Source organism: Sinohyriopsis cumingii, chromosome 10 (genome assembly GCF_028554795.1).
Source record: "Sinohyriopsis cumingii isolate HCF-2022 chromosome 10, ASM2855479v2, whole genome shotgun sequence".
In the NCBI taxonomy this organism is placed as follows: domain Eukaryota; kingdom Metazoa; phylum Mollusca; class Bivalvia; order Unionida; family Unionidae; genus Sinohyriopsis; species Sinohyriopsis cumingii.
The window spans coordinates 24,271,228-24,297,273 of record NC_142970.1 but is presented as its reverse complement, the minus strand read 5'-3'; the positions used below and the strand labels follow the sequence as shown (position 1 = coordinate 24,297,273).

Below are 26,046 nucleotides of genomic sequence, written 5' to 3'. Positions count from 1 at the left end.
AATGTCATAAAGATTTCGTTTCGTAGGACATCTGAAGGTACACACGAGGAGACATGCTGGAGAGTGACCGTTTAAGGGGTCATGGAATAAAAACAGCAAAGACTGTTAAAGAAATGCAAGAACAGGGCAAATGGTACAAGAACATACAAAGGAGTGCAAAGAGTTTCAGCTGACCATTCTTAAAATATTGAATAATGGTAGAAAATATGTTAAAATAGATATAAAATAATTATAAATATTTGTATTGTGTATGTGTAAAGTTATGGAATTATAAAGTGATGATATGAAACACACATATTTAGATAGAATTATGGAGAACTCATCCCTGGTGTCAGGAAAAGTATCCCAGTAGCAGGGAGGGCGAACTCACCACAAATTTAGGCAGAATTTTAGTAAACTAACCATGTTACAAAAACAAAAAAAATACACGATAACGTGAAACCGAGGTCTCTAATTTTTCGAGAGAGTGAGTCCCTCTACGGGGTTAGCTTTTCTGCTTTATTCGCATCATTGTTTTCGAATAAACATATGCATGAGTTTTACTATGATGATGAGATGTCGTGGTCACGCTCTCCCTGATGCTATTAATTAAATTTTTTTATCTCAAATAATGGCTCATCCGGAATCTTATACCACTCGGTTAGCTCGAGAGCGACTATAAGCAATTCAAAAATAAGTCCCTGTAAGATATTCCTTTAGAAGGAACTTACAAGCGCGGCAAGAAGCAAAAGTTGAATTTGCAGAAGGAACAGAACAATTATTTAAACCAGCAACAAAAGTTACTGAAAGAATTGTAACAGCTACTGAAGGTCTCCTTCCAAACCACTGAACAAATTGCAAAGATAGCTGCAGCTCTACTTAAAACTTGAAGATGAAGGCGAAGAAGCACTTAAAGGTGCTGTTGGTGAAAATCAAAAAAAAAAAAAAAAAAAAAATAAAAGGAAAGCGAGGAACTAATTTTAGGAAGAAATTCGCTGAAGGGGGTATACGAGAAATTCAGGAATATAAATTGAAAACTAGACAGGATAAGTCCACGTTTGGTGAGTTTGCTGCCGAAACATTTCATTTCAGAGAACAATTTTTAAAACCTGAATAGGTTGAAGGAGTAAGCAGTGACGTATATATTGATTGGGTGTTTGAAACAAAACCAAATGAATTTATGTATTTAGAATTTATTCAGAAGGAGCAAAAAACTATAATAAAACACTAAAAGAACAGCGAGAACAAGAAAAAGAACAACAACGAGAACAAAAAGAAAAGGAAAAGGAACAAAAACAAAAGGAAAAGTAAAAAGCGAGAACTGCGAAAACAAAAATGACCTTCCTTTCAACTTCCTCCACCTTCAGACGATGGGGGATCTCCAGATGATACACCTGGTGCCATTGGTGAAGGTTTTACGGGAGGTAATCTAATTTGTCCCGAAAATATTATCAATGACGTTCAACGGTTAGAAGTTCTCACTGGAGGAAAATGTACTGGTAATAACTCACCAGAAATAATTAAGGAAGCATCTGGTATTTGTAGACGATTTGTTCATGGCGGTACAATTGATATCGGTGTTTATCGAGAACTTATTGATAAACTCGTTGATGACTAGTTAGATGTACAGCTAACAAATAAAATGATCATACATCAACGACATCGCAAACCTGCAATGGTCAGAGTAGTGAACTCATGATTACAGATCTACAGAGTCACGGCCAGAAGGAACCATCCGAAGATATATTATTAGATTATCAACTCATTCATGTAGCACGTGCGTATCATCGTTTGATGACATATATCGGGCTTGATCAAAATATAGATACTGGTTTACAGATATCACAGTTGTATTTTACAAAGCGGTATCCTATCTATTACTTTTCGCTGGGGCATCTTGATTTATCAAAAACAATCTGTCGTTCATATGCACTTTAGAGATGACGTTACTGATCCTCCAGGTGGTGGTGGTTCATACAGAGCGGTCGCGGTTATACTCAGTGATAAAACTGTGTTACTCGAAGGTGGTAGTGGTCGAATGAGTCGTTGATGCGCCACTAGAAAACCTGTAATTAATCAGAGATACATTATATAAAAATGTTGTATAGTCATGTTAATGTCACTCTGACACCCGCTTAGGTAAAAAAATTACAGTCAAAAGATACACAACAATGCGGAACAACAATATCACTAAAGCTAGATCAGAATTCTAGTATCGGCCCAAACAAATTGTCGCTAACCAAGACTCATCCAAAACAATTCAATAAAGCAGTCGTGAAGCAATTAAAGTACTTGACGCTATATCAAGATCTTCCAAAGCACCTCATAAAACCGTGCATGATTATACATTAAACTGATCTGAAAAATATAATGGTTGGTATTTACGGAAGAAGAATTTATCCTACCAAGGGCAAGAAAAGTAAAGAGGATATTGATGTATGGAAGTACGCTACTAAAGATGATCTTTCCGATATTATGAATCTTGCTGGAGTTGACCGAGATGAGGTCGTTATTTTTCAGGATAAATACGGTGTTTTAAAAATGAGTAACATCAAAATGGAACAATATAGTTCGACGAGTAGTCGGTGCGGTCTCTGATAACATTAGTTAATGAGCCTATCATGAACCACTTGCATTGATTCATTGTATATATAATATTTTTTATTTAAATGTTTGTTTTAAATATATGGAATGTGGAGTTCGAGAGATTATCCGCAATCTCTGAATCTAGATTTCATCTTGATAGAAAATCTACTGCTAAATTGTAAAGGCAATCCTTGGTTGATTCGAAAAATAAGAGCTTAATCAATAAAATTCGTGACACCAAGAAAGAATTCAGTGCAGATGCAGCATATCACGTATGGTCAACATTCGGGATTGTGAGCGACATAGAAAGGGTCGACGAAGTCATGAAAGAAAAAGTAGCGGAAACGATCATTAACTACCTCTTTGATGTTCAAAGTGATCGTAAATATTTTTTCAGAATAAAATGTATCGTGCTAACAGAAACAGATAATTGGATTATTCGTGACAAATATGATTCTATCCATCACAATAAAAAAATTGCCACATTGAGTAAAAATTTCAAACAAGAAATGTTGACCGGTATCGACAAACCGTATTATGAGCGGGCGTATCCTGTAACCGCGGTTATTTACGGAATCTATCCGACAAATCAAACAAACATTGATAATCTGAAGCCAATGAAACTATCATTTCTGAACTATGTAACCGAACGAATAATCGAACATTTTACAAATGCGACACGCGGTAATAAATTAACGGAACACGACATGAAATAATAACCAAAAGGGCTGATTCAGTCAAGGATAGCGGAGCCACAATAAAGGATGTCGCTAGGATGGAGAAAAAAAATAAAACACCGATAATTGTGACAACGATAACAGAAGTATTATACGATTCGAAACATTATTTAAAAAAAGGAGGAGCTCCTATAAATATTGTTGATCATAACGCGCACGCGTGGAACAGTGCTGTCACAGTGTTTCCACGAGATCGAATTGTGAGATCTTATCCCGGGGAGAAAGACTCCCAGGGGAACATGTTTGATTTTATTCATCAAATAAGTAAACACCATCCCGTTTTCAGTGTGGTTATTTAAGAGTGATGAAAAATACGATCAATTTGTAAGACCTAACGGCAAAATGGAAAAACTTGCTAAGAGATTTTCATCCGAAGTCGAATTCTTAAGTAGTTGTTTTACTGTTCCGTCGGTTGCTGTCCATGCTGCCAGAGAGAGAAATTCATGGAGACCAACACGGTCTCATTTTCTCGATGTACAAATAAGATGTGTCGAATACGGGCACGGAGGATTATGAAATACTAAGTATGACCGTGATAATATTATGTCGGTTGATATCACAGCTTGTTATCCAGGAAGTTTCCTAGGGATGGGTGAGTGTTTCAAATATTTTAAAAGATTTGAACATCCCACAAACGAGATGGCGCGAATATCAATAAACGGACCATTACCTGATTTTGATCTGGCTGGTAATGTTTGGGTTTGCCAGTGACCTTCATCCGATTTGTTATCTTTGGTTTGGTAGACACGTCTCTGAGAAACGATGGGCACCGATTGTGTTGCGTCGATACAGGCTAGATTGTAAAATACTGACATCGTTGATTGTAAGCGAGGCAATTTTATCGTATCGGGCGCAGACTGAAGTTTGGTTACCATCGCTAGAACAAATTAAACTTTATGATGTCATTGATGAAAATAGGAAAAACTGTCCTGATATTTCTGATGATAATATCATCAAAGAGGCCCTTAAAATTCTTAAAATTAAACTTAACAGCAATGAAAAAGCCGCAAAGAATCTCGGCAGAAAGTTATAGGTAAGTTTACTTAAGGTGGGGGCATATGATCACCGACGACATTGTGCACGATTAATTATGGACGATGCTGAATACGATTTTATAATTGCTGATGCAACAGCGACAGAGATAATTATGAGCCGGGAAATCGCTTATTTATCTGATGAAACAAAGTTGGGCACAATTGTTAGTTATATAATGTCTAATCGCCTTTGTATACTCATTTAAGATCGTCTATGCTCGCTTATGTTTCTATAAATTTAAGTATATTTTATTTTGCCATTCTTATCACCAGCTAAAGAAAACAGTATATGCCTTGTTATTTGTAAGGATCAAATCCGTCATTTATATAAGGTATCTAGCCTAAATCCGTAACATTGTATCAACGCAAAATGTCAAGACATCTGGGGGTTTTTGCAGTCCACGAAACATGTTTTAGTTCATTCAGAAACAAATTAACAACCGCAACGTAAAGAGCCTCTTACGCGAGTGTACATGATTTGTTTACAAATCAAAAGTGCTGACGTCTGAGTCGATTGTTTATTTACAAAATAAAGTAGTTCGTTTATTCACGTGAATGCTATATGTGTATAATCGCGCGCCTTCAGTATCGGGGAATATTGAACGATTATGTCAATGTAAAGTTAACGGGGAAAAAATGAGCATATAGTAAGTATGATTAAATCACCGTGGACGCTAAGATACGCAATGGCGATTCATTCATCTCAGGGATTAACTATTTCTAATACTTTAGTTTTGACGGTAGACGATCCTATCGAATGGTCGAATTTAGTTTATTTAGCAGTGTCTAGAGTTAGAAAAATATCTGAGCTGCGGAGAGTTGTCATTGCTGACCTTGTCATCCTTGACAAAGTCAAGTTAGAAACCACTGGTGATGATAGTGATATAATAAGAAAAAATTTAGCCGGTTATAAACAGACACACAAAAATTTTATCGGGAATTTCGACCTTGATATTGAATTTATTATGACACTGAAACAACAGCAGAATAATCACTGTGCTAGCAGTAATTGTATAATGCTGTGGCAGTATTCGAAAAACGATCCAGGACAATTTACTGTGGACAGAAAAGATAGTAGTCGAGGTCATACATGTGAAAATGTGATGCTGACCTGTCTTGAGTGTAATCGGCGTCGAGGCGCTTGCGTCTTAGGTGCTAGTTAAGTGATCGTGGTGGTAATTGTTTATCCTCGGGAATCACTTGCAATTGTTCACGTGTAAATCCACGCTGAGGAGCAGTTGAATCCAGTCTGTAAACTGAGGGTCTACCCGTGGATCTTACTATGTCAGAAATCTTGTGAGTTGTAATACTCCAAACAGGACCAGTTGATCTTTTTTACCACCTTCGAGTTCACCGAGTTCGTATAAAGATCTGACAGTAACATAAACCAGTATTTTTTGTCTGGTAAAATCCTTTCGTTGTGGTATATATATTTTATGATCACACTAGTAGGTTTCACGTTAGTTGTTCGGGTGATTTCATTATTTAATGCAGTTATTACACTTGATAATCTTGCAACCCATTCACGAGATTTCGTATCCTGAATTATTTCTTTCGGGTACTGATACCCAAATAACCGCTCAGCAAGAGTTCGATTAAAACGTTCAACGATTGCCTGATCACGATGAATTGCAGTGTGTCCTCGTCGTATTGTGACGTCATTTTTTATCAGCGATGATACCGCACATTGAAATTCTTTGCCTGGAACAACTTGTAACAGATGTGGCCATCGCAAGGCCTTCGTTGATAAATTCGCCCAAACGCAGAAGCAACTTCTGCAGCTGCATTTGTCAGTAACGGTTCAGCCTCTTTATTTCAGCTTGCAACATCAACGACAGTTAACACTTATTTATATGTATAATGACGTCTACGTATTTTGATGGTATCATGCGGTACAAAAATTATCTGCTTGATGAACTTCATTAGGAACGCTAACATTAAAATGCGCGTACTCGATGTTTTTAGGTGTTGGTAGCTAAATGTGCCATATCGCCTGTTTAGATAACCATTTTTTGGCGGTAGAACGAGTAACATTTGCTGCTTCCGCGAGTTTGCTAATTGGTAAGCTACCTTTCCAGTATCCTCTTGGGGAATAATAAATCGACTCTATATTGTTATTTAAATAATCGGTCTTCTTGTGGGTTATATCAATAATACCGCAGCGATTGTTCACGTGTGATTTGTCCACCACCCGCTTGTTTGATTCGTTTACCTACTGTTTTCATCAAAAATTCATCAACAACCGAATTATATGCTGATAAATTCTTGATATTTCTCGTCGATAACCAAATATCGTATTCGTCAGGCAGCGTCTGGATTATTTCATATCTGGTGTTTTTCATCATTGTTATTAATCGTTGAGTAAAGTACGATTTGAAATTATTCTGATCAATGATACTGCTGATAAACGCATAACCGTATGGAGTGTTAATTTCACCGAGATTTGGTGTTCTGAATAACATTTGTGTGTCATTAAGATTTTTTTCGTTTTCAAGTATGGCATAAACAATATCTTCGTGAGTGGAAGATTTTATTGCTTCTTATTATCGCTGAATAATGAATCTCGTTAACACAACGAAATCTATGTAGAGCTTGATTGGTTGCCTCAACAGATCTTAGTGCTTCCGAAAACACAAATAAATGCTTGAAACAATCATCAATGATACTAACATCGGCTTCTAGTGTGTGATTAGAAACAAAAACATCAATGTCATCATATGCGTTGTTAATATCAGCTAAATCCCGTTTCTTTTGCTCACGATCGGTATCGACGTGATAATATGTAACGCTGTATCCTGCCATTTGTAATTGCTTAGCTATTACTTCCACGGAATACTGCGTATGACTTTTCTTGTGCGTGAATACCGCAACACGATTACCACCTTGAAGTGCTTTGATCAAGACAGCGTAATTATCTTTATGTGACTGTGATACAATAATTTTTTTTATTCTTATCGATTGGATAATCATTTATATGAATCTCATACTGGAACATCCAAGAAGATTTCCGAACAATTCCAAATCATCACCATCAGCATCAGCATCTGAAACAAGGACGCGTGAGGCTGATGTTGTTAATTCTGCTGATTTGGTCCAGCGTTCACGTGAATAACGCAAAACTGAAAATAATTGTCTGCTTGTTCCATGCCATTCATCCACTATGGTGATATCACGGATTCCGCGAACACGGTGTAATGATTCGACTAGCACAATTACATTTATACCACCACTTGGTTTAAAAATGAAATCACCCACAATATCGTTGTATGATTCAATATTGTAATCCGATTTGATTTTCTCAGTAAAGTTTATTCTGTATGACAAATACAAAACAGATTTACCTGGTGCTACTGATCTCCACGCGGCCTCTGATTTCCCCATTCCACATGCTGAACCATCGATGTAGTCGCTAGTGATGATTTTACAACCTTGAACTTGTAAATGTGCTGGTGGTTCAGTATAACAATTGTGAACGATTTTGTTAACTAAATGACCCGGATAATCGCTGCGACGGGATTTTGATTTCATCAAATATTTGATATACTTCGGATCGCGCTGATGTTGCGGTAGTTTATCAGCACATGTAGCAGTTGCAGAATTTGATGATCTGCCTCGTAAAATTTCGTTGATCTGATCATCAACCTCATTCCGAAATACCGTTTTCTTTCTTTTTGTTCTGAAATTTCCAACCATAAAACTATCAGAGTAAGTCATGACGTAGCAATCAACACATTTATGATCAACACGCTAATTAAAGTGATCATAACCTTGTTGGCATTGACAAATATTACATAAGTGGCCGGGTTTTCGTTCTACTGTTAATATATTTCCGTTGGCACTAGTAATAGCGGTGAGTTGATTTGGTTAGTTTGATAATGTAATAGATATCAGATTAAGCTCTTCGTTTGATATTTCATCAGAATCAGCAGTTTTGATATCGGTTCGTTGTGGATCATAGAAAACTTCCTTGTGCTGAATATAACAGGACACGCTAAAAATTCGTTAGGGTATTTATAATTGTGCGAAATACAGCGTTTCTTCTTTGAGTTGGGTTTATCGGATTTCGTTCCAGTAAGTTTGATTTTGTGACGCCCCACGTATATATCATCATCCCATTCTGGATGATCCTGCTTGACTTTATTAGTTAACTCAATTTGCTGATCGAACAAAACAGGCTCGGATTTGCATAGTATATGATAACCCTTTGTTGTTTCGAATAAATAAATGTTGGATGTTGGACAATCGCATAAAGCTGCAAAATAATCATTAATATCGTTGATATTAATTTTGGCTTTAGTTCTGCATTTGTAAAACGAATCAATATAACAAAATTGCACATCTCAGTCGGAATTGTGGTATAATTTCATTAACCGCACTTTCATTAATAAAATCACGAGCAAGACGTTCAAAATCCTCGTTTGACGCAAACACGTAGAACCTTCTGCGAAGTTGAATGATGATACCGGGTAAAACATATTCCTGTCTTGAATAACCTCGAAGTACAGTAATCGCATTGGATTTAAAATCAACATAAATTGCATTTTTTAGTGAATATACGTCTTTTAGATAATAATAATCACGTAACGCAGGATAATACCATTTTGATGCATCGGCGAGATCACCAATTTCTTCACCAAATAATTCCTTGCAAGGAACAAATTTGGGGTTGTTCTCAGGACAAATAAAATTTTCTTTTGCGTCAACATCACGCGGTTGACAGCTATTTTCTTCATTTAATATTTTATAAACACCACCATCACAACCCGTTCAATCACAAACATGATCATGCGATTCATAAGTTTTTTTATTTAAATTTCTGTCTGATAAAATATATAGTGTCACGACAAGGACAGTTGTCATGCATTATGTAACACGTAAAATCACACTGGTTGTGCTTGTCTACGATTTCTTCGTAGTTTTTTCTTTCTGCAATGACATTCTTTATATAATATCCCTCTCTCTATATAAAAAATAATATTTAAATACACCTAAATATATATACAATGCCATTAATAAATAAATCTAAACGGATAATGACATCAACAAATAAATGTAAATGGCTATTGCAAGGTTCTACGGATCTTTGTAATCGAAATTAACATGGCGAATTCTGCTCAAAACATAACAATTTATTAAACAAATCAACTGGACCCAGAAAGTGTATAAGATGTAAAACAGGCGTTCGAGGAAAATGTCCTTTATGTAAAGATTGTGGCGGATACAGATATCGATCACTGGTAGAATATCGCATTAATCGAAATACATCCCCGCCAACTATCGAGGAGTTTCTCGAAGTATACGATAATAGACTAGCGGCCTTAAATTGACAATCCGAACCTTGCATGAATAATGTTGAAACTTCTAAAATACTATAATATTATATACTTATGGAAGTATCAACATCATCATGAAAAATTATTTAACTATAATGACCTTGACATATTTGCTGAGGAAAGTATCAAAATACATGCACTATGCAGCGTATTCATGATAAAATATTTTCGTTGAAGGATCATTGTAAGGTATTTTACATTCACTAATCATTGATTTGGATAATGTAAAATTTTAAATTTTTCTTTATCTTTTTTTCGAGAGGTTTTTCCTTGAAAAATCATTTAGCGCGTGTGTGTATATATCAACGATGCGATTTGATAACCAATTTCTCAATCTTCCGTCGTGTGCATGAAAAAACATCCAATATGATCCATATTTTTGGTAAATTCTGTATCTGTATTTAACTATTCTAATTGTTCCTTTTGGAATTCCTATGGACGATTCGGCATGGTACATTGAATTGAATATTTCTATTTCCTTTATTTTTGTTAAATTCATATATATCGTCGGACTATTACCATAACAACCATTTGGACAACGCTCATGGTTTATTACGGAACCAAACACATCCTTGTCGTGTTCGTTAAATATTGTATTTAGAAACGTATCACAATTCCGACACATTTATATAAACGTTTTATATCTAAATTCATTATGCATCAGATTTCTCAGCGACAAACAGTAACAGAAGTAAACAACCTAAATCATTTATCTTTGTTGGTATCTTGAAAAACATCCTTGCTGAGGAGCAGCAGAGGAGGTGCCGACCTCAATGAGATGTCCCCCGCACGTAAACGAAATCATACGCCAATTCAAAAATCAATAACGACAAGGATAATGTAACCCCCAAGATAGATTCTTGGAGAGAAAACTCTCGGTAAGTTAGAGGCTTCGGTTTAATGTTATTGACCATTTTTTATCGTTTTCGTAGGAAGCTTTTTTTTAAAAACAAATGACGTCTCAGTAAAAGGTGTGTTTGATCTCCTCTGCTGCAGATCCACCCCGCTTCTGTACTTAACGTAAAATAAGTCTTCTCTGTGCCTTTCTGCTCTGTTCTTTAAATCAATACATGCATTTTATTTAGAAAATTATAGCGGATGTAAACATGATGTGATGTTTGCAGTTTTATATTTGGAAAGGTTCCATCCTTATAACCAAGTTCATCCTGAGATGACTTTACTTCATGGACCTCTATAACACGAAATCGACTGAATAGGTAGGTGTTCACTGTCAATAAGCCAAAGGGTTATTTTGGAACCCCATAGCTATCTTATGTTTCAACTTAGTTTAATGTACAGTTCACCAGCTATGATTTGGGGTCAAATGATACTACAAATACTTCTTTAAGCGTTATGTCAGGTCAACTCAGCCTTATATTAGGTTGCTTTGTCATGATGTTATATCAATTTAGCCTAACGTAGGGTTCACCAGTCATGATTTGGGGTTAAATGATACTACAAATGCTTCTTTAAGAGTTATGTGAAGTCAACTCAGCGTTATATGGGGTTGTTAAGGTATGATGTTATATTACTTTAGCCTAACGTAGGGTTCACCAGTCATGATTTGGGGGTCAGCTGATACTACAAATGGTTCGTTAAGTGTTATATAAAGTAATCAATCAATCCTCTCTGCGCCGTCTGGTGCTTGAGGCGACAGCAAGGGAGCACCATTTTGGTCTGTCGGATGCTGTTATGGGGGCGGTCTGCAGGGTGAGGCCTCTGGTCTTGAGTTCTCGCTCCACGGTATGGCACCAGGTCTCTTTGGGTCTGCCACGGTTCCTTTTCCCCTGTGGAGTCCATCTCAGTGCCACCCTTGGTAGTGAGTCAGGGGACATTCTGCAGACGTGGCCGAGCCATCTCCATCGACGAGTTGCAATGATCTCAGCGATGGTGTTAGCGCCCTCTCTGTACCGGAGTTCCTCATTCGAGATCATGTTTGGCCAGAAGATCCTCATGATCCGTCGCAGGCATTTGGTCTGGAAGACTTCGAGTGTGCGTTCTATGTTAACAGTCGTCTTCCAACACTCTGACCCATACAAAAGGACGCTCAACACGTTGCTCTTGAATATACGGATCTTTGTGTGGGCGCTGAGGTTTGTTGACCTCCAGATATATAAAGTAAGCTCAACCTTATATGGAGTTGAAAAGCCATGGTATTATATCAGTTTAGCCCAATGGAGAGTTCACCGGTCATGATATTTTTCAACTTTGCTTAATGTTGCATTCATCTCTCGTCATTTTTGGGTTGAACGGTACAAAGAATGCTCCTTTAAATGTTAAACATGGTAAGCTGGACTTTATCTAGAGTTGCCAAGTCATGATATGATTGCAACACAATGAAAAATTCACGAGGAATGATTTACGGTCAAATGGTAAAAGGAATGGTGTTTTAAGTATTATATGAGGTCAGTTGAATCGAATGTCTTGTTGCAAAGCCATGGTTTAATGGTGTTATTTGCTAGATGCAGTGAAAGATCTCTTTTTTGCAGCCATGATTTTCTTGTTTGATGCAGTGCCAATATTATATATCATTACTTTATAGAGGATGAAGGTATTTTCTGGATCCTTTAAATGGCACGCATACTGCAGATCTTCGCAAAACATTTCATACGAAAATAAATGGAAAATTAGATATCTGGAAAGAAGCATGGGCCAGACACAGAATGCGAACTGTCCATTCGTCTACCTGAACTCTATGTATCGCTGATCAGCTGCAAGTTCCTGTTGGGATTTCCAACGCAGATGTGGTCAATTATGGTACTGAAGGAACTATGGACAACAATGCAGAGGACACTGTGGAGGATGATCGTCCAGTTTTTAACTGTCCCGAATATAATCTAAGCAACCAATGTTGACAGCGCTTAGAAACTGACTTACATGCCAGTTGGGTCTTACACAACTTTGGGATTGATATTTACTTGCAGACATTGGGCATTATAAGAATTCATAGTAATGATGTGTAACAATCAAAGATAATGCTCATCAGAGACTACATGTATATCATTTTGTCATTAATGGCATGTGAGTTTTAATGGTTAGTTATATCTAAACTACAGAAGATACTACCACAATTTTAGACACTGACATGAAGTTCCTTTAATTTACTGCAATAAAGTCATACTGTATTTCGCCTTGATATAAGGCTGTTGTTTCATTATTATCCTGTTTTTTTATATCGAAAATTAGAATTTCATCACTGCAGAAAGGGTTGAATTGAAATAGCATCTACACATACTGTAGCTCTGTCATGAGAATTTTATTTTAAATTGCTGCACAGAGTGAACAAATTAATTCTTAATCAAGCTAACTTCTGTTTATATCATAGCCTTTGTGGATGGAGGTTGACAGGAGCAGTATTACGATCAATTAAAAGTACTGCATAAACAAAACAGTTATAGGCACTTGAGGCTGCTGATTATAAGACACCATCACCACACCCTACCCCTGTTACTATAACAGTAATTATACATATTGTGGGAAGGATCTTTATCCTGTACCTTCAATCAACAGCATTAAGTCTCCATGGAAAAAGATAAAATGATATGTTTAATCAGAAGGTAAGAACAAATGTTCACACTCCTTATAATAAGTATGCATGTTATGAAATGCATATGGACTAATTAGACTTATTTAATTTGACTGAAACCAATATTTCCTATACAATTATCTAATTTTACTGGAATTAAAATCTGTTATACAGTTGTTATAGGGCATGCTAATGGATAGCAATTTCTGGAGAAACAGTAACATAACCATAGGACATTATATGAGAAACTGTCAGAAGTGTTTTATGTGTTTTTCATAGTAAGATTGCACTGCTAATAAATATGAATAACCAAACAAATTTCACAACTTTGCCTTGAATATGGCCAAAAATCACACAAAATAAAATCGGTGAACAAGAGTCCCTCAAATGGACTTCACTAACAAAATCGAATTTGTTAGCAAATGACACAATTCCTTAGTTGCCTCTTAACTGATCAATATATAAAACTTTTGAGATACTATGTTTCAATCATCTTGAGTTTTTAACTGGATATATAATAAGTGTCGAATTTTGAAATACAGAAATTTTAAAATTGAATGCATTTAGCAATGGAAGTTATCGCAGCTAAGCCATGAAAGTCTTTATGAAAGGTCACTTCGAACTTTCGTCGTTCATCTCCTCCATGTCAGTGTAAACTTCAAAGGAACAATATTTCCGACCCAGTGAAATTGACCGGGGTATCTTAAAACGGTCTTTAGAAGTAAACATTTGAGCTACCAACCCAAACTGCTTGGTAGGAACCTATGTCCACTTATCATATTTTCAAAGGGAAAATTGTCACGCTCTGTCGTACACAGATCCTGAGCCGTCTAAATGTGATGAAAGAATGAATTTCTTTGGGAAAGACTAGGGACCCTTGCCTACGATTGCCTAGAATAAATTACGGCGTACACTTTAGGGCAATCTGACTTTAAAGTGACTAACCTAGTGTAAATTCTTTAGTCTGTAAAATTCCTAGAAGCAGAAAATTTGTCTTGACCCCGTGGAAGCCTAATGATTAGTGCTTTCCTCGTGAAACAACAAGAGTGTAAAATGAAAAGCATGTTTAGTGCTAGGATGCGGAAGTCCTGAAAGAAAAGCAGCGACGAAGAACAGCTTTCGGAGAGAAGGACGAGACAGTCCAAAGACAGGAGCATGGGCGAAGAAAGAGAGAAAGAAGGACGAGGTTAGAGTTAAAGGGCCAGGAAGTTCATGAAGTAGCAGAACCTCGAGGTTTGGAAGGATGAACTAGGAAACATTAATATACGGTCAAAGAGAATGAAGGTGATGCAATCAATCCTGGATATTGCGCTCTTTCACCTCTCGTTATGATTATGTAATAATCCAAATTGGAAACACCTGTTAAATTCTACTTATATAATCTAACTTGAATATGAATTACCGTTTCAATTTGTTCTGATTAAATTTATTTCCAACAAACCCAAACTGCTTGGTAGGAACCTATGTCCACTTATCATATTTTCAAAGGGAAAATTGTCAGGCACTGTCGTACACAGATTCTGAACTATCTAAATCTGATGAAAGAAATTTTTTCTTTGGGAAACACTAGGGACCCATGCCTACGATTGGCTAGAGTAACTTAGGGCATACACTTTAGGGCAATCTGACTTAAAAGTGACTACCCTAGTGTAAATGCTTTAGTCTGGAAAATTCCTAGAAACAGAAAATTTGTCTCGACCCCGTGGAAGCCTAATGATTAGTGCCTTACTCGTGTAACATGAATAGAGACCGGTTGGTCGTCATGTAAAATGAAAAGCATGTTTAGTGCTAGGATGCGGAAGTCCTGAAAGAAACACAGTGACGAAGAACAGCTTTCGGAGAGAAGGACGAGACAGTCCAAAGACAGGAATATGGGGAAAAAAGAAAGAAAGAAGGACGAAGTCAGAGTAAAAGGACCAGGAAGTTCACGAAGGAGCAGAACCTCGAGGTTTGGAAGGATGAACTAGGAGACATTCATATACGATCAAAGTGAATGAAGGTAATGCAATCAATCCTGGATATTGCGCTCTTTCACCTCTTGTTATGATGATGTAATTTCCAAATTGGATACACCTGTTAAATTCTACTTATATAATCTAACTTGACCTTGAATTACCGTTTCAATTTGTTCTGATCAAATTTGTAACTTCCTTGTCAAATAGGGGCTCGAATTGTTTATTTCTTCTCAGAATTCTCACTCTGTTCTCCGTTGAAATTCCATTCTTGTTTCACTCACGCAAGGCTATAATATCGAGTGAGGTCATCCTATAGAGAACGCAGCCTAACCCAATTAACCATCCCTCTTTATAAGAGGGCAACGTTACATAATATTATGCTAAAGGTAATACTCAACAGTTTTGTATTTTGCAGGGTTAGCATTTTAAAGACAAAGAATCTTCCCTGTTGTCTTCTGGTTTTACTGGCTATTAAAAAATGACCATGTATATCGTAGGTGCTGATCAATGAACTTTTAATTCCTTTTATTTATGTGTATAATTGATGGGTGTAATATGGGGTATAGAATATACAGCTTGGCCTTACTTCAGATGTCACCTTAAAGACTACTAGCTCCCCTTGGTCATTTGCACTCCCTGAACTTCAGAGGTGCATTGGAAACATGTTTGGTAATTCATTCATTGTACTTTCATAAGCTGGTATTGTCTCACATGGCAAAATTTGTTTCCCTATTTTAACAGCTGCTAAAAATTGTGTCCTTTAGACTACTTTAGGCTGATTTTTTTAAAAAAAGGGAGCAGTCATTTTTGTTAGTTGTGTCTTTAGATCATGCACAGTTTCCACAAAATACAAAATACAATATCCAAAGAAATTTCAGCCAAAGTACATGAAAGAAACAGATGTATACCAACATTTTTCCAATGTGCATGTTGCAAATGTAACAACGTAACCTTACACATGCCAATCTCTCAGAAGTTCAGAATATCTGTAGAGCACTCCAAAAGTCACTGTGTAGAAACCATTATATATTAGATTTGCCACTGCTTTGACCTTTGATCTTTAGACCCCCAAATATATAGGTTTCTTAGGTGACCTTAACCACACTGAACATTTGATTCCAAAATGAATAAGCTTTCTTCTTACTAAAAGTATAAGTCATCCACACATTTTTGGGAAAGGTCTAAGGTAAAAATTTTAAGCAGTTTTGCAGCCTCTGTTTTCGTTTTTTTTAAGACACTGTGGACCTAGCCTGTCATACTTTGACCCCAAAATGATTGACCTTTTTCCTTGCTCCTAGTGAAAGCCATCACAAACTTTAGTCTGTGTTTTAGGTATGACTAAAGTCATTGTATTTAAGACGAAAATGGTAATGGACAGACCTACATCGTACCATTGAATGGGACTAATGAGTTAGGCCTCTGAAATATTGATGGCAGAGACAAATAAATCCAATGCCATTAAGTCATAAAATATAAGTCATAAAATATTATATCTGTATGAAAGTTCTTAATGCTATGCATCTCAAAATTAGCATGCATGACTCAAAGTAAATGATGCATTGGTACTATTGGTACTACACATCTTGATTCATGACTCAAAGTAAATGATATATTGGTACTGTACATCTTGCTTCACGACTCAAAGTAAATGATATATAGGTACTGTGCATCTTTTCTTCATGACTAAAAGTAAATGATATATTGGTACTACATATCTTGCTTCATGACTTAAAGGAAATGATACATTGTTACTATACATATTGCTTCATGACCCAAAGTAAATGATGTTTTGATACTAAACATCTTCCTTCATGACTCAGACTAAATGATATACTAGCACTGTACATCTTGCTTGCTAACTTCTAAGCCGCTGTGGCTCCAAACTGTATTTCGAATACGAAAACAACATTTGGAGAAAAGTGTTTTTTTGATAATACTTACATGATCATAAGTCATAATAAAATGTCCACTACCTTTGTTATCTTGGTTTATGCACAAAGGTGCTAAACGGTTCCTCTTGGCAAGCCAAATTGTTATTCAGACTTTATTTGTCTTACAAGGATAAAGTTACTGGTGCCAAATCCTGCCAGTTATAACTTGCTACTGGTCTGAGCAAATTTTGCATTTATGTGAATGCCGGGAGAGCTTTGTAGGTATATTCCAAGGACCTTGGAAAGTCCATATAAGAAGTAAACTTTAAGATTTGTGCATTCTTTTCTTTGTGGGTTTCATGCCAATTTTCAAAACATGATAGGCTATACACAGCAGCATTATATTTGGGAGTAAGAACCCTGGAAAACCTCTGGAAGAACAACAAACCCACCAATAGCTATTGGCAAGCTTTCTCACATATCTATGTTGACAGAGTCTAGACTCAAACCAATGCTGACAAAATGTACAATTTTAGTGATCCTTAAAGGCGAATGCCTTAAATCATGGGCCCCCATATCAAGAGCAATACAGTCATCAAGTTGTGTGACTATACATACAGTGGTGTCTGAGAAACTGAGGAAAATGCAAGAGACTTACTTCTCACACTGGAGTGTGTGGAATAGGTATCAGTATCCTACCTTTGCCTTAGGAAAGGAATACCCCTCATGATCAAAACACCTGTCCTGTGACTGTTCATGCAAAAGATATGGATTAATATGTGCAATAACAGAAACAAAATTAAGCTAAACAAAACGAATCTGATGCTTAAACTGTTAAAAGTTAAATGAACAAGTACAATACAATTCCAAAGTATCTGCCTATCTTCAAATGATAGAGAATACATTAGCAAGGTTATTTCAATACACGAAAAGAAATTGCAAAACAATAATCATACAAATGAAAAAGTGTCGTATCATCTGGTAGCTTCAAGTCTGAGATGGTCGAGGCACTATTATGCATGTGTTTGCTATTGGCAAAAAGGATTAAGATGATGTAAATCTGATGTTTGCAGGAATTTTAAATCTAAGGACTGGCTCCTCATCAGTACCAGTGATGAATTGCATAACACTCACAGGTACACTGCTTCTCTGCGACCACCTGTAATAATACACATGTAGGAATTACAACTGATATAATTTTGTTTTACGTTAATTATTCTGGAAATGTCTTACTTGTTGTGCTGTGCCCTTTGTAAGGTGTTAAAGACGTTGATGACCAGCTCAAAAACATATCTTGTCTGTAAAGCCAAGTAAGCAAATGTTCCAGATCCTACAGTTCAAATCCTGTTATGAAATCATTAGGACACCTCTTAGACAGAAAACTAAATGTTTATCTTAACAGAATGGTACAACTCTCAATACTTTTTTTTAAAATAAAAACACACTCCTGAATTAAACATGGAAATTCTGCTGAATTTTGTTTTTCTTTTGGAGAAGTGTAAAAGTGTTGGTGGACTCACTTGAAACTTCTCTCAAGTATTTAAGAAAGCTGCATGCACAGTTTTCTCAAAATGATTATTATTCGTCCCCTCTTCAATGAAATGAATTTGAACCAATGAAGTCAGCTTTGTGTAAGTCAGAGGGATCATTGTTGAATGAAACAGACATAAGAAGGTTGGAAGCTGCCTGTCAGCCTGCAAGAATATAAAAAGAACTGCATTATGATTTCTGTGATGTGCCAGTAGCCTTGAATGTGCTAATGTGCTAATAGTCTTGAGGTAGCACAAGGATATATTCCAAAATTTCCTTAAATGAATTCACAATAATCTCAAAATAGTGACCTTGTCCAAATAGTATGAGTGAGCTGTTTGTAATTCCAGTAAATACATTTGAATCCACTTTGGATATTAAGATAGGGATTAATATAAGACACAATTTGAGGATCAGGATGAAGGTTAAAAGTTCATTTCCAGAACATAATAAGTTATTGATAATCTTTTATAAATCCCAACTACTCTGTCATCTTAATGGAAAATTTCCTTCAAGCTGTAACAGACTTCATTTCATGGAAATTCTAAGGCTGCATCTGGAACTCAAACCCAGTAAACATGTTTACCCTACATGAAATTAGAGATGCAGGCCCAACTCCTATCCTCAGTTAGGAAAATCACATAATACTGATTATATATATATATATATATATATATATATATATATATATATATATATATATATATATATATATATATATATACATATATATATATATATATATATATATATATATATATATATATATATATATATATATATATATATATATATATATATATATATATATATATAATTCATACAGAGATACCAAGAAATATATGTACATGTTGTGCCTTCCCTAAAGTCAATGATAGGTTGAGTCAACCTCCTTGAACAGAATCTCAGTATTATGAAGCCACTATTCAAAACCAAACTTAATGCATTCCGTATGAGATCAGTCCCAAAATAAGGGGTTTCTACAGCTCAGAAAACAAATGGGTTATCATGGTTTAATGACCCACCTGCCATGCAAAGCAATACAAAATTTAAAAACTAGTGGAACCTTGAATGAGGGTCCATCCTAAATATCTCATGGGCTGTAAATATTACCCATTGAGTGAAACAAATACAAGATAAGACTTGGTCTTTAATGTTGCCCAATCTATAAATATATCCATCTGTCAAATATCTTGATGGCAAGCACATAGCCCAAATATATGTACATATAACAGTCACATTTATATTCATGGCAGATTCAGCAATTCCAGAGGGTGCTCTATTTTTGTAGTTTTACTGTACAAGTGTACAAGTAACCACTGAATAGAAAAGTACAAAATGTGAATGTAAATTGACACTTAACCAAATTCATTGCCTATTGTTTCATAGTCTGATGCCAGAAGTTACCGCAGACCATTATCAAAATAGTTTACTTTAATTTCTCTTAGAATAAGTCAGAACAATTTTTTTCTTGAACCTCTATGGTCAGCAGCAACCTAATAAAAAAGGTTTGAAATAAAAGAACATGAACAATGAAAGCCTTGCTGAACTATGCAAATTGATTAAAAGGCACTAAACTCCAATCACCTGATTATCAAAATGTTCTGTGAACAAAAGCAGTTGCTTATACAGTGGATCAATTCTTAAAGGCCACAACCTCTTCTAGGCAAATGTTGCCTTGTAAAACCGTGTCATGTGCTGAAGAGTATAAAATCGCAGCTAGCAATACTGGTAATACATGCATACCAATCTGGTGTCTAACAAGCATGTTCTTATAAAATAGGTAGTATTTGGGGGGTGATAAGGGCCTCTCAGGACGGAGAAAAATGTATTTATTTAGAATACTGTTAGCAAAATTCAAACATTTACACTTCAGTCAAAAAACATTTGACAAGTTCATGCATTCCAAATATGTAGACCTTTATTTTGACACCTTTCCATCCCTTAAGAAAGACTATGATAAATTAGTTCCTTGTCATCAGCAAAATAACAACATATGACTATGACTAAAAATTGTAATAATAGAAATCACAAGATGCTTTCATTTTCTAGTAGATCCAGCACAAAAGGAACTCTGTTTTTATGCTTGACTCACATGTTTTATGACAACATGAAAAAAATACTGTCAGAATGAAAGTTTGACATAGAAGCAACACTTATTAGTTTTTCTGCTCCATTGGTTCAAGTGGATCAATGATATTTTTCGCAAAGTCTGTTTATGATGGGTAATAGTATGAACAGCCAATATCATTGGGAAAATGTCTCAAAATACAGGTGAAGAATCTCTTTACCAAATTATCAGTACTTTGAGATCCACTAAAATGCTGCTATATGTAAAATACACAATGCATGAATGCATTATATTATCATCCTCAGAAAATAAGCTTGACCACAATTTCTTGACAACGCTGCATGTCTTTATTGGAATATTATGTGTTACATACAAACAGTAATTTATTGAAAAGTAAACAAAACTTTCTGCTGGAATATCATGCAGAAAGCTACACAATTGACTTGATATTGACATTTTAAACTCTATTTAGAAAATTCCGTAAGCAATGTTACCTCATTATAAAAACTGCACTTCAAGTGTTTTCCTGAGGTTTGTGATGGCACTTATTTCATCCATGCCTGTAGATAATACATTGAACCTGTCAACTAGGATGAAATTTGTGTCACCTTCTTAACAAACAGTTACATCTTCCACTTCCAATTTCCTGCCAGTTACAATGACTTCCTGTAACTTTTTCAGGATTTCCACAGAGTCACTGATACTTCCTGTCCTACAGTATTCAATGGCCTTTGTCCCAACCACTGAAATTGGACTGTCTGTATCATTTCATAGAGTTGCTGTTCCTGAATTATCTGCTGAATTTCCTGTACTTGAATATTTTCACTGAATTTGCTGCAGTAGAATCACTTGTATGTGAATTAATTACATAACTGATTGCTTCTGCATTTTTTGTATTTTGTCTTCCAGCCTCTACATCAGAGTGATCAATTATGAGTTCATCAATTTCAGTCTCAAAGGAAACAGAAGTTGATGTTGCTGTTCCACTGTTTCCGAATGAAACATCAGATACAAAATCATCATCACTTTCCAAGTCCTGCAAGTCCATTGCACCTGGACTAAACTGCATATGATCTCTAAGTTCACGTAGAGCAAACACTTTGTTGCATCCGTGACATGCTGCTTTTACTAGCATTTCCCTTGTGTTGTCTGTTTGTAGTGGCTTTGCTGTTGAATTCTTCGGAATGGGCCTTATGCATATGCTTGCTTTTAGGCCATCTGTAGCTTTTAGCTCTCTGACTGACCAGCAACAATCAATAAGTTTTAAAGTGCTACAATTTTGTGAGGTTCAAATTAGTTATATTCTACCACAATCGTTTAACTATGGAAATCCCATAGTTTCATTTCCTTTATATGGCTGTGCAGACATAAATTTCTGTACTACACCATCTTCCTCATCATCAGCATCTAGTCTGATTTTGTTCACTCCCAAACCAGTTTTGCGTAATATTTCTTTTTCCTTTGCAGTTGGGATGGGTCTGCTTCCCTTGTTTGCTAAAGACACAAACCGAACAGTCCAACCGCGTGATTGAGATTTTTTTGCCAATATGGCTGCTGGACCTTTGACTTTTCTGGCTTCTTATTTGCCTACTGAATAGCGTGCTATCTCTTGTGCCTGTCTCAGTAGGTTCTTTGGCAAATGTACTTTTCAGTTTTTGATTTTTAGTTTCCCTAGGATGATGTCTATCTCCAATTTGTATCCACACCAAGACGAATCAGCTGGCTATCCGATTAGTGACATGATCATGGATGCATCTATTATTTCTGACTGGAACCGTTCAAACAGTGTACTAAGACCTAGTACATCCAATCTTCTTTGAAGTATATCCACCATTTATTAATTAGGCAGCCACACACCTCCAAACGTTTGGAAACAACTAGATGTTTGGGTATCTGCAAAATAATATGATTTATTTCTTGAATCATAGATCAACAGAGTAATTAAACCATTTAGCTGTCCTAAACTATACATGCAGTAACCACCCCAAATTTATGCTCATAGGGTAGGTCCCTATGATAAATATACACACGAAAGCCAATTTTGTTTTGTTAGTCTTTTTATACGTAGCATATATATATATATATATATATATATATATATATATATATATATATATATATATATATATATATCAAATGGGTGGGGTTTGCAATGGTTTTGCTAGGCTTTAACCCTTAGGCATATAGCCACCATGACTCAGTGTTTAAGGTAGTGGACTAGAAGAATACCAGTTTGATTTCATTGGGTCAGACTGGCTAAGGTAACATGTCCTTCTACAAAGTACTTTATTCTGATAGCCTCAACATGATACAACATAAAAGTGTTGCTGTGCCATACAACACGAAGCAAAACATGAGACAATGGCTTTAGTTCCCCGTCCCCAACCCAAAATCAAATACACTCATGATGTATATCCATGCCATGACTGCATATACAAAGTTTGATCCAAAATTATCCGAAAAAGTTATTGGAATTAAAATTTGTACTTTTAACCTTGGATGATAGATCTCTGTTCAGGGCCTCCAGGCACCTGTGCAGAGAGCCAAAATATAAAGGTCTGGTGTAAAAAGCATTTGTTCACTCGACTAATTTACATCATAAACTTTTATACGGCATTACCACTTAAAAGTACACATACTCTAGACCCATCTTTAGATATGCATGCTAATGACAGTTTGTGTCTTTTGATATTTCTCTAAAGTTAAGACAGAGAATGTACAGCCATCATGTGCATGGATTTCATGCATAATCTGAAGCAATTTAGCCATACAAATAAACTGTCATACATAAATATTACAAGTCATTTTACTCAATTCCTATTACTCAGACTGTAGCTTGAGTTAATTTACTTGCTGAAGTTATGCAGCTTCCGTTTCAAATTTCCTATCTAAACTGGGTGGTAGTGGAGGCCGGTGTGGTTGGAGTCAACTCTGAATATAATGGTAATATACCATGATTCATCCCTTTTCTTCAAACAGCTGAAAGAAAAACAAACCTTAAAATACTGACCTGAAGCCTTGACGATGATAGGACTTTGAAAATGCAATGTACAATGTAAACCTAATAGTGATGATGTTAAAGTAGTCTTAGTTTCATTACTTAATTTCAAACAACTTTTGAGGTATACTGCAGACAGGAAAGTGTCATGGAAATGTTCAATATTGAGCTATGATTTTGACCTTGAAGACAGGAGCCCCTAAAATAATATGCAATACACCTTATAGTGATGATGTATACATATATTATTTCTAACCTTAACTATCAATCCCTTTTAAGTCATTGAGCAACAGGGAAATGGTGATGGAAACATAAAATACAGCTTTAACTTTGACATTTAAAGATAATACATAAATATGGCGTGTGACACATTCTAGTGAGCATACCAAGTTTCCGTTTTTAATATAACACAATCTGAAAAGAAAGTTTCTGACTAGATAGAAATAAGATAGAAAATGTAAAATGCCGAAACACTTAGATTTAGCTTTAGTATGCCTATTTATTCTGCGTTGGTAACATTGGGAATGACTGGATAAAAATATACTCCAACGCTTTATTATCACAGTCTCTATATGATCGTGGCAAACTAGATTTTCCGATTATTTTTTTACATGCGCTGCATAGTGGTTGTTTACAGATGTAAAGCTGCAGACAGTAAGAATGCAAACATCGTATAGCACAATTTCCTCTAAAATGGCAATATGTTTATTAGTTTACAATGACAAAAGAACGAACATCACTTTTTTGCAAAGTGCATGCAATTACGTTGATCATCATATACAAAACTCCAGTCGAACTTGTTATACATGCATTGGATTTGATTACGAACTATACTAAGTGTATCGTCTACTATTTGATGATTATCGGTCATAGTGTTAGGGACTGCTAAAAGAGACCGCAGTACAGCTTAGAGGCTTTGGCTTTCCACCAGACTCACTATTCATAAGCAAATCTACGAAGCTGCTAAGAAGAATGCCACAAATATAGTCCATGCAGTGAAATCAGCCCACTACACTACTAAGATCATGGAAAGTTCCAGCTGCAAAGAGCTCTTCGAGATTACTAACAAGCTAATCTCAAGGAACAAATCTACACCACTTCCAACTAACTTTTTTCCAGTTGACCTTCCGGATATGTTTGCAAATTTCTTCCTTGTCTAAGTCCAAAACATTAGAGACAAGCTTGACACCACAATTTCAATTGACTCGTCGTCACCATACAATTGGGATACAGAATTTGAGCGGCAGAATTATCAGCATTTGAACCTGTCTCTATGGATTTCGTAGTGCAATCCTGATGAAGAGTGCACTAAAGAAATGTGAACTTGATCCAGCATCACTGCTGCTTGAGTGCTTAGATCCAGTATTGCCTTCACTAACTGATGTGATCAATACCTTTCTCTGATCCGGAGAATTCCCATCATTTCTCAAAACTGCCATTGTAAGGCCTCTGCTGAAGAAATCAACACTAGACCATAACGATTTTTAAAAAAACCTACCGGATCATACTTACAGTACCACGATCAGGCCACAACTCCATGCTGCTCTGTACCCTTGAATGGATATCCATTCAGTCCAGAATCAAACACAAAATTTGTTCTCTGTGCTACCTTTTCACTGACAGTCTCTAGTCGAACATACCTATCCGACCTCACCCCTGTATACACACCAGCAAGATACTTACGCTCCTCTTCTGACAACCGTATACTCATTATTCCCACTATGAAAACAAAGTCATATGGACAGCGTTCTTTTGCATACCAGGGCCCAGCAACGAGGGATGTATTGCCCACTGAACTTAGACATAAAGACACAGTGATCCCATTCAAAAGTGCTCTCAATAATCACTAGTTTCGACTGCAAGAACAAACGTAAAGACCTAATAATGTTTCCTACCTTAAATATTCTCAGCATGTTTTTATGTTTTCTACTTTCATGGTGTTTGTTTTTGTCATCATATCATTATATATTTCTTTTATCTTATACGTGTTGTGTAATGTTATAAAGCGCATAGAGCTTCTAAAGATAATATATTGTTCCCCACCATATGGGGTTTTATTTATATTCACGCGCTTCAACTGACAATGATTTCTTTTAAGGAATAGAAAGAGGGAAAGTCATTGAAACTTTACAAATTAAAAGTAAGCAGCAATAGCAAACAGTTTTAATATGTAATATTTAATATGCCGATAAGAACATTAAGTACCGCGTTAATACAGGGTCCCGTCTTAAATCATTTTGCTGTTTTCTTACACCCAAGGGTAAATTTACCTGGGGAAAGCATATTTTATCCCTTTGACCTGTATTTCATTCTCAGACAGTTTAAAATGATTTAGCAGAGAACTTGAATAGGTTCTAGTATAAAGTTTTCATCGCTCTCCTCTCACTAAATACCTTATAACTATGTTTATAAACAATTCCTGGAGG

At 35.9% G+C, this 26,046-nt stretch overlaps 1 pseudogene; it reads right to left on the bottom strand.

The window, feature by feature from the left end:
* Window positions 1-18,065: 18,065 nt before the first annotated feature.
* Window positions 18,066-21,895, bottom strand: LOC149789732 (uncharacterized; annotated as a pseudogene).
* Window positions 21,896-26,046: the final 4,151 nt, after the last annotated feature.